The sequence below is a fragment of the Podarcis muralis genome, chromosome 3 (genome assembly GCF_964188315.1).
Source record: "Podarcis muralis chromosome 3, rPodMur119.hap1.1, whole genome shotgun sequence".
Taxonomy (NCBI): Eukaryota; Metazoa; Chordata; class Lepidosauria; order Squamata; family Lacertidae; genus Podarcis; species Podarcis muralis.
Genome location: NC_135657.1, coordinates 23,528,034 through 23,537,912, shown reverse-complemented (window position 1 = coordinate 23,537,912; position 9,879 = coordinate 23,528,034). Strand labels below are relative to the sequence as shown.

The 9,879-nt window shown below is 42.9% G+C and overlaps 1 pseudogene; it reads left to right on the top strand.

The window, feature by feature from the left end:
- The first annotated feature begins 8,986 nt into the window (after nucleotides 1-8,986).
- On the top strand, nucleotides 8,987-9,139 carry LOC114595074 (U4 spliceosomal RNA; annotated as a pseudogene).
- The last annotated feature ends 740 nt before the right edge of the window (nucleotides 9,140-9,879 follow it).

Sequence of the window (9,879 nt, the reverse complement as noted above, 5' to 3'; positions counted from 1 at the left end):
ATCATACAAGTTGCTCATGAGATGCTGTAAAGAAATGGGAGGGGGAGAATGGTGAGAATAATGGTTTCTGGATTGATTCTGCATCTTGGCAAACTTAGAATTCAAAGAGCCTGCTTTCAATATATTTATGCACCTGATCCAAGCTCTATTTTTTAGAATTAGAAAATCAATACCAAATGGCTGGTTTTTTATTTCACCATGAGGCATCCAGCTATTCTGCTTTTTATTGTATCCTGGCGCCAATATACAGTCCATCCATATCCATTTAAAATAGTAAAGCAAACATGCCATGAAGATGCACATCGCAACTTTCAAATATTTTCCAGTATTTAAAGATCCTCTGACTTGGGAAACTTCCCAGTTTTATCCCCATAAGTTAGCTGAAAAGCATTTTCCCAGCATAAGACCTGGGATGACCAAATTAGATTCTTGCTTACTTGCAAATCCAACATGGTTTGTGAGGGCATACGTAGAATAAGGAGCATAAGAAACTGCAGAGTCAGATCACTAGTCCATCTTTTGTCTTTTCTGATTGGCTAGTGGTTCTCCAGGATTTCATCTAGGTTTTCCTCTCAGACCTACCTGGAGAGGCCAGAGATCGAACCTGGGCCTTTGTATATGCAAAGCAGAAGCTCTACCACTGAGCTACAGCCCTTCTGACTGGAAAAGAAAATGTGTATTTTGTTGCAGACAGTGTCATCACCCATTTTGTCTTCATCTTCAAGCTGTTAGAGTTTCACTTGTGGGTGGGCTCCAAAGATAATCACACTTGATGTCACAAACAAACAAACAAAGAAGAAGAGTTTGGATTTGATATCCCGCTTTATCACTACCCTAAGGAGTCTCAAACCAGCTAACATTCTCCTTTCCCTTCCTCCCCCACAACAAACACTCTGTGAGGTGAGTGGGGCTGGGAGACTTCAGAGAAGTGTGACTAGCCCAAGGTCACCCAGCAGCTGCATGTGGAGGAACGGAGACGCAAACCCGGTTCACCAGATTACAAGACTACCGCTCTTAACCACTACACCACAAACAAACATTGTATATGGCTTTTGCCTGTGGCACACCATCCCATCTCTCTAACCCTAACTGAGCTACAGGCTGCAACAAGACCCTTGCTTGCATCCAACACTGCCATTGTGAGAGCGTTACAAACCTCTGCTCACATAATAGGACTTTCCCTTCTCACCCCACATGCGGAATCTGCTACTGAGAGTTGGGGGATACTGGGAGTGATGGGAGTTGTCATGGCAAAGGCTGAATAATAGGTTTAAATGGAAAACTATATTCCTCAGGATTCCTCGTGGCAATGGATGTGTCACGCCATACATTTAAAGCACTATGATACCACTTTAAACAGCCGTGATGTCTTCCCCCAAAGAATTATGGGAGCTGTTAAGGGTTGTTAGCAGATCTCTTTTCCCCTCACAGAAATGTGATTCCCAGAGTTCCTTATGAAGAGGGATTGATTGTTAAGCCACTCTGAGGACTCTAGCTCTGTGAGGGGGCCTCGTAACAAGTCTCAGCACCCTTAACAAACTAAAGCTCTCATGATTCTTCAGGGGAAGCCATGACTGTTAAAAGTGGTATCCTAGTGCTTTGAACATGTAGTGTGAATATGGCCTAAGTTTGCACAGAGGCTTCCATAGCTACTGGGGAGCAAGGAAAATTATGGGTGACGTTTCTGCCACTGCCAGCCTTTTGTTGGTAGTTCCTAACCTTTCCTCCTTCCTAACAAAATAAGTTTGAAAAGAGAGTTAGCTGGGTGGGGGCAAAGACACGGCTCACCACTTAATGCTCTCAGCTGCTGCAATTTTTAAATTGGACCATAACCGTCTAATGTAATTTGCTGCTGCTTCATGAGCAGCTGTTTGTATTCACAACTCTGCATAATAATCTGCCTTGGTTTTATGGTAGCCTTCAGTATCTGGCAGCTCTCCTTGCTTGGTCTGCCTGCACTCCTCATCTCACCAGACCACATTAAATATCGAGCTATTCAAGAAATCCGCTAGCTCAGGCTTTTGTTTCAGAATCCAGGCTTCACAGGCTGCAATCCACCCCATACATCAAAAACATGATTATACTGCTTTAACCATCAAGGTTTTCCCCAGAGAATTCTGGGAGTTGTTAGCAGACCTCTGTTCCCCTCACAGAGCTACAACTTCCCAGAGTTCTCTGGGAAGAGGGGTAGATTGATAAGCCATTCTACACTTCCCAGAATGCTTTGGAGGGCACCATGACTGGTAAAGTGGTGTAATGCAGAATTCAATACAGTGGTATCTTGGTTGTCAAATGCCTTTGTTGAACATCACAAACTTGGAAGTGAGTTTTCCAGTTTGTGAATGTTTTTCGGAAGCTGGACGTCCAACACGGCTTCCGCTTGAGTGCAGGAAGCTCCTGCAGCCAATCGGAAGCCGAGCTTTGGTTTTCTAACCATTCCAAGAGTTGAACAGACTCCCAGAACAGATTAAGTTCAAGAACCAAGGTACCACTGCATATGCTTTGGATGTGGTCCTGGCGTCCTTCAGACGTGTTTTACTGTATTGATTTTGTTCAGTGTTTTGATCTGTCTGGCTGCATTATGTATAGTGTAAATCACTTGGAGACTGTTCATTAAAAAGCAATATAGGTAAAGGTAAAGGGACCCCTGACCATTAGGTCCAGTCATGACCAACTCTGGGGTTGTGGCACTCATCTCGCTTTATTGGCCAAAGGAGCCAGCATACAGCTTCTGGGTCATGTGGCCAGCATGAGTAAGCTGCTTCTGGCAAACCAGAGCAGCACACAGAAACACTGTTTACCTTCCCGCCAGAGCGGTACCTATTTATCTACTTGCACTTTGATGTGCTTTCGAACTGCTAGGTTGGCAGGAGCAGGGACAGAGCAACGGGAGCTCACCCCGTCGCAGGGATTCAAACTGCCGACCTTCTGATCGGCAAGCCCTAGGCTCTGTGGTTTAACCCACAGTGCCACCCGTGTCCCTAAAAAACAATATACACATAGAAAAATATAATAATAGAATTGTAGAGTTGGAAGGGAACCTGAGAGTGGTCTAGCCCAACTCCCTGCAATGCAGGAATCTCAGCTAAGTCAGCCATGACAGATGGCCATCCAACCTCTGCTTAAAAGCCTCCAAGGAAGGAGAGTCCACCTTGCAATGACACATATGATCTTTCCCTGAAATGCTTGCAAAGACCTGCATAACATGACATTGAATCCTATACACTTTCTCTTTTCTCTAAAGCAAGGGTTGCCAATGGGTGCCCTCCAGGTGTTGTGGACTACAACTTCACTCAGCCCCAGCCAGTTGATCTAAAGGTCAGGGATGATGGGAATTGTAGTCCATAACATAGTCCTGCTGTGGTGAACCTTTGGTGCTCCGGATATGGCTGAACTACAGTTCTCCCCATCCCTGGCCATTGCCCATGCTGGCTGATGGGAGCTGTAGTTCAGCAGCATCTGAGGGTCAAAGGTTCCCCAGAGCTAAGCTACTTTATTAACTGCCCTTGGAATATAAATCTATGTTTATGATATGGGATATAAATGTTGAAAATACAAATAAATATATAAGTAGCAAAGCTTCTATGACTTTGGATGTCAGCATTTCAATCAGTTCCTATTCAATAGTTTTGCAGGTTTTCTGCCTCTGTTTTCTCGATAAGCACCTTAAAAAAAACACTTAAAGGAATATGAAAGTACAATAAATAAGCATGCCTATTTAATTAACATATAAATTACCATGAAATTTCTTTTAGTTTAATTTATAAACAGTTACCAGAACTGCTGAGGAATGGATTTTAATTTCCGTAGCTCGGCATGATATATCTGAAATACTCAGAGAACAGAATTCTTCCAAACACCATGCACCCTTCTGAAAAAAAATATAGTATAAATCAGGTCCATCGAGCAGGAAATTCTTAATTAACAACAAAACAACAACTACCAAAATGCACCCACCCACTTTGACCTGATATCCTAAAACTCTAAGGGTAGCATAGGAAATGTTGAGCATTTGGAAACTGGTCAGAATATATATTATTTTGCTTCCATTCCTCTATATGAAGGAAGCAGGTGAGTGGGTGGGTATAAAAGGACAATAATTTTAGTGAGTTTGAGGGCACTTTCAGACGGTCAGCATTTTCGGGTGGCAAAATCAGGTTGTGCAGTTATAGTTGATGCAATCAACTTGCTTCCCCCAGAAGAGTGGACCTTTTGCAATAAGGAAAGGGGGGGGGGGAAATGCTCTGGAAAGTGTGGCACAACACTTCGGATGGTGCAACCAGCCTGCAAACAAACAAGAATGACGGCTCATTGAAAAGCCAACATTGTGTTGTTGCAAAACTGTGCCATCTTGACGCAAGAGGGCAACCGATATCAGCAGGTTTGGAAGTTGTTGTTGTTGAAAAAAGTTAAGGGAGAAGGGGGTCCCAGAATAATTGAATCATATAATTGTATGCTTGTAATGGATCTCAAGGGTAACCTTGTCCAACTCCTTGCAATGCAGCAATCACAGCTAAATAATTTTATTTGTTTGTTTGTTTTTCTCTTTCTTGGAGGCTAGGACCTGAACCAATGGCTTCAAGTTACAAGAAAGGAGATTCAAACTAAACATCAGGAAGAACTTTCTGATGGTAAGAGGTGTCTGACAGTGGAATAGACATCAGTGGAAGGTGGTGGACTTCCTTGGAGGTTTTTAAGCAGAGGTTGGATGGTCATCTGTCATGGATGCTTTAGCTGAGATTCCTGCATTGCAGAGAGTTGGACTGGATGATCCCTGGGGTCTCTTCCAACTCTACAATTCTGTGATTCTATGAATCTCTGGGAGATGGCCATCCAACCTCTGTTTAACAACTTCCAAGGAAGCAGAGTCCACCACCTTCTGAGTTAGTTCAGTAATCGGTCCAATGAAAACTGAACGTTGGCCATGAAGTTCTGACAGACTGATGAGGACAAGGATGGAAGACTGGGTGAGGCAGGAGGGAATGGAATTGAGTTGTGAAATCCTGAACAGGGATCACTCCACATTTACTTGTGGCCTTAATGACAGAAGGGATCTTAGCCAGTAAGTGAAATCTTACCATAGCACTGGAGTGACAATACAAATGGGCTTGGAAGGAGTGGCCAGACAGATTCATTTCACCAATGTCAGCCAACCCCTGTGGTTTCATCTATGCTGAGCCTTGGCTTTTAAGTGATTTGAAGGCTTGTCCCATTTAAAGAAAGAAAGAAAGAATGGAACACGCAATGACACAAGAGAGGCCTCCCTTTTGAGAACTTAATTCACATTTTGTGAACGTTCCAGCTGTGGTGATAAATGGTGTTGAGAATCGTGTGCTTACCTTTGTGTGCAGTTCCATACAGTGATCGATGTACTGGAGCCGGTTATCATTTTTCCTTCGCTTAATAGCCTGCAAAAACAAACACGCATGGAACATAAATCAACATGACTCATGATGTACTTGTTGAGCCACTTATTTCCTTGAATGGTTTTTCGGTGCCAAAAACCTTTTGATCTCCTTTGGCAGAGAAGTTTCCGCAACACGGCAGAGCTGGAGCAAGCCAAGTAGGGTAAGAGATAAACGGACTCCTCGCCTAATCTGGATGTCAGGTTTTCTTGCTTGCATTTTTTCCAGGAGCATGTGTTGTGATACAGGCTGGGAATGTCTGGTAGAGCATATTTTCAGTGGTCAGGCATGTTCTGCATTTTCCTGCAGTTCAAAACCTTATTCAGGCTACCAGCTTTTGCAAATGCAAGACCGCAGTCCATTTACTTATGCAATCCATCCATCCATCTTTATTCCAATTGAAACTTCCTCCCAGAAGAACCCAGGGAGGGGTGAAATACAATATTATAGATAAAGCAACATCGTTGAAACACTACAAAGTTGAAACAATTCTACTACATTTCATAAAATACACAATTCTAGATGCTGAATGGACTGCTCAAAACAATCCAGGGTGCAATTCTATATTTCTTTAACAGTGGAGCTCCTATTGCAATTTAGCTGTTGCTGGACTACAACAACATTTTCTAAATGCTTGATGTTTTATCATGTTTTTAATATTCTGTTGGGAGCCACCCAGAGCAGCCAGGGCAACCCTGTTGTTGTTGTTGTTGTTGTTGTTGTTGTTGTTGTTGTTGTTGTTGTTGTTGTTGCTGCTGCTGCTGCTGCTGCTGCTGCTGCTGCTTTTAGTATTATTATTACAACTCCCAGCAGGCATGGCCCTTAGCCATGTTGGCTGGGGCTGATGGGAGATGGAGTACAACAACATCTGGAAGTCCATGGGGACCACCAAACGTGCCCCATCTGAGAATATCAGTGGTTGAGGTGGAGCAAAAGGGATCAGGTGGCCTTTGAGCCAAATTGTTTAGGGCTTTGTGAATTAAAACAAGAACCTTGAAACTGACCCACTGACGAATCAGCAACCTGTGCAGCTGTCTCAACAGCAGAGTTGCCAGAGATCTGCTCCCTTGAGCAGTCTGGCCTCTGCATTCTGCACCAGCTTCAGCTTCCAGACCAGATACAATGTCAGGCCTGTATAAAATGTGTCCTAGTAATTATTTTGCATTGTTCTACTGAATTTAGACTGGGTTTTTTAAAAATGAGAACCCCCTTAAGCACTGATGTATTTGTGGAAAATGCAGTCCATGTGAGAGAGGACTTTGTACACTTCTTTGTTTTTCTGTTTTTACTTTTGTTTAGATTAGTATGGTGTTTTTTATTGTAAAGTATTATGAAAGTCTTAATAAAATCTTATTTTTTTAAAAAAAATAAGCAGGACAGAAATGAATTGACTATGACATCTGTAAATTTCATTGTTTTGATGTATTTTTATATAAACCAAGCTGGGAACATGTTTGAAAAGGAGTTGACACTGGTGATAAATAACAGATATTCTTGCGCTTGTGGATGAAATGGCTTGTGTGTGTGTGTAATGAAACTGAACATCAACAGCAGGCACTAAAACTAGGATGCGACTGCTTTGAGTTAGTTCGAACTAGGTAGAAGAGTGTGAACAGAAGGGTTTTTGGATCTCTCGGCTATGTCTGCTCCTTGAAGATTAAATGTAAGCCCCTGGTAACTCTCAGAACTGTCTTGTAATCAGGAACGGATTTGAACTTAAACTGAGGGCACCGCAAAGAATTTAGCACAATGATTACTGCATGTAGGTCATGACCACCCTTGGATTATCTACAGGCAGCAGGAGGGAGAAGAGGGGGAACATCAATCGGGGTTTAAAGATTGGAGGCACCACTTTTATCAGGAGATCCTTCCCTCCAGCATGGCACTTTACTTTAAGCAAGGAGTGAGTCCAATCTTAACAAGAAGTCATTGATTTTGTGGGGTTTTGAGCAAGTACAGCTATTTTCAGTACTATCTTCATGCGAAGGTGACTGAGCAGTGCACACTGCAACTTTTATTACAGCAAGCTGAGTTCTAAAACTTCCTTTTTTCCTATAAAAGAAGACGGGCAAACCCACAGCATGTCTGACTGCACTCGTTTCTTCCATGTTAGAATCTGAGCACACACGACTCTACTTCATTTAGCACAGCCACGACATCGCCACTCAAGTGGTCCATATTCTTCATATGACAAAACTGTATTCTTCCCTGGTTATTATTTTAATCAGAAAAATTGCTTGAGAGAGAGAGAGAGAGAGAGAGAGAGAGAGAGAGAGAGAGAGAGAGAGTGGACAATCTTCAGGAATCTAAGTCCTTGCCTAGGGCCAGAAGTGGTCTGATCTCTATAAGGGATAAACCAGGATTAAATTCATGGAGATATCATATGCCCTAGCTGTTCATTTTTCAGTTAAATTTCTGACCGTATCATGTCTCAATCTTGTTTTGGGGAGACATGCCAGGTTGCGCTTGGTTTTTACTTTTGTGGACACTTCTTATTTCAAACTCAAGGTATCCAGAACAGGAGTGGGGAACCTGTGGCTCTCCAGATACTCTTGGACTCCAATTCCCATCAGCCTCAGTAAGTGTGGCTGAGGTGAGGGGTGCAGGGAATTGTAGTCCCCGCAACATCTAGAGGGGCCACAGGTTCCCACACACACTCTAGAAATTAAGTGTTGGATGCAGGCATAGCTATGCTTAGAATAGACCCACTGAAATAAAGGCAACTTAAATCAGTTATGATGTAAATCATAGATTCATAGAATTGGAAGGGACCATGAGGATCATCTAGACCAACCCCCTGCAATGCTCGAAGGGGGACTCGAACCCACAGCCCTGAGATTAAAAGTCTCATGCTTCACCAACTGAGCTATGGTTGCAACAGCCCTGCTCAAAGGGTGGCAAAGTCTGAATTGTATCTTGTGTGTGTAAACACATAAAGTTGGCTCCCTTGTTATACCAGGTCAGACTTTTGTGTCCATTGAGCTCTGACCCCACCAGACTCATAACATAATGTATTCTTTATATAGACCTATTGGTGTGCTTGGTGTTAGTGCTTTATTGAGTATAGTCATACCTTGGAAGTCGAACGGAATTCGTTCTGGAAGTCCGTTCAACTTCCAAAATGTTCAGAAACCAAAGTGCAGCTTCTGATTGGCTGCAGGAAGCTCCTGCAGCCAATTGGAAGCCGTGGAAGCCCCGTCGGACGTTCGGCTTCCAAAAATAGTTCCAGTCACTTCCGGGTTTGCAGCGTTCGGGAGCCAAAACGTTTGAGAATGAAGCTGTTCGAAAACCAAGGTACAACTGTATGTGAGGAGCTTGCGAATGAAGAAAGTGAAAACAGGGGCAAACAGAGAGTCAATAGCTTATTGTTTCAGTTAACTGGGCTTATAGCTTTGTTATATAGGCTCAAGTTACCGTTGGACATGGGAATGTGGGGTTGTACCAAAGGCCTCTCAGGAATGGTGTGTTTTGAGGAGGAGTGGATTTGAGGGTAGTGAGAGAGGCAACATCACATAGGTGTTGGCCACCCCTGCAGTAATGGTTCCTGATCCACCAGTTAGCATGCACCAGGTTCCATTTTATACTTTGTGCAGTGGCAGTATCGTAGCCAGTGAGGTTTATCTGAGGCGTGATTATTGCTAATTGAAAACTTTTCCCATAAACAAGGCTTCTTGTTGACATGAGTTGTGGTTCTAGTCCACAGGGAACAACTAATTGTTGAATTGGGGTACATAGGGTAAAGCAGTCCTTATTGTATCCTGGGCCTAAGTTATTTAGGGCTTTGTACACAACTACAAGACCTATGAACTTGGCTCAGTAGCAGACAGGAAGACATGGCACTACTTTGCCCCAGGAGCACCTAGATAACTCCAGCACCTTTCTGAATTAATGATGGGTGAATGCACAAGCAATTTTTCTGAACTAATGAATATGAGTTTCTTAAGAAACAAATTTCCCATGGCACAACTTCCAGTTACCTTTTGTTCTGATCAACAAATTCCCTGGCGCTTGCAAAATGATTGCATACTGATCTATCCTTTTTTCTTTTTTGCATGGAAAATTCTAATTTAGTTGTCACCATAACTTTCTGTTGTCACAAAAAATTACACAAAGGAATATATTTATTGTTTCCCACTTAACAGCAGAAGAAATTATGTCTTCAGCAAAACAGCGCTGAAGCTTTCTTTAATCTTCATGCTCATTAGAGTTCAAAGGAGGGGAGAAAAGATAATTTTCAATGAAGATGGGGCAACTGGGACATAGCTGTCAACTTTTCCCCTTTCTTGCGAGGAATCCTATTCAGAATAAGGGAATTTCCCTTTAAAAAAGGGAAAAGTTGACAGCTATGAACTGGGATGACATTGCCAGGGCTGCGCAGGGGTAAAACATTAAACCTGTGGGGACTTGGATGCCATCACTGTCAAAAGGGGTCACAGTTTTGGAACAGCAAATCCCCAGCTGCCTTTCTAGAGAA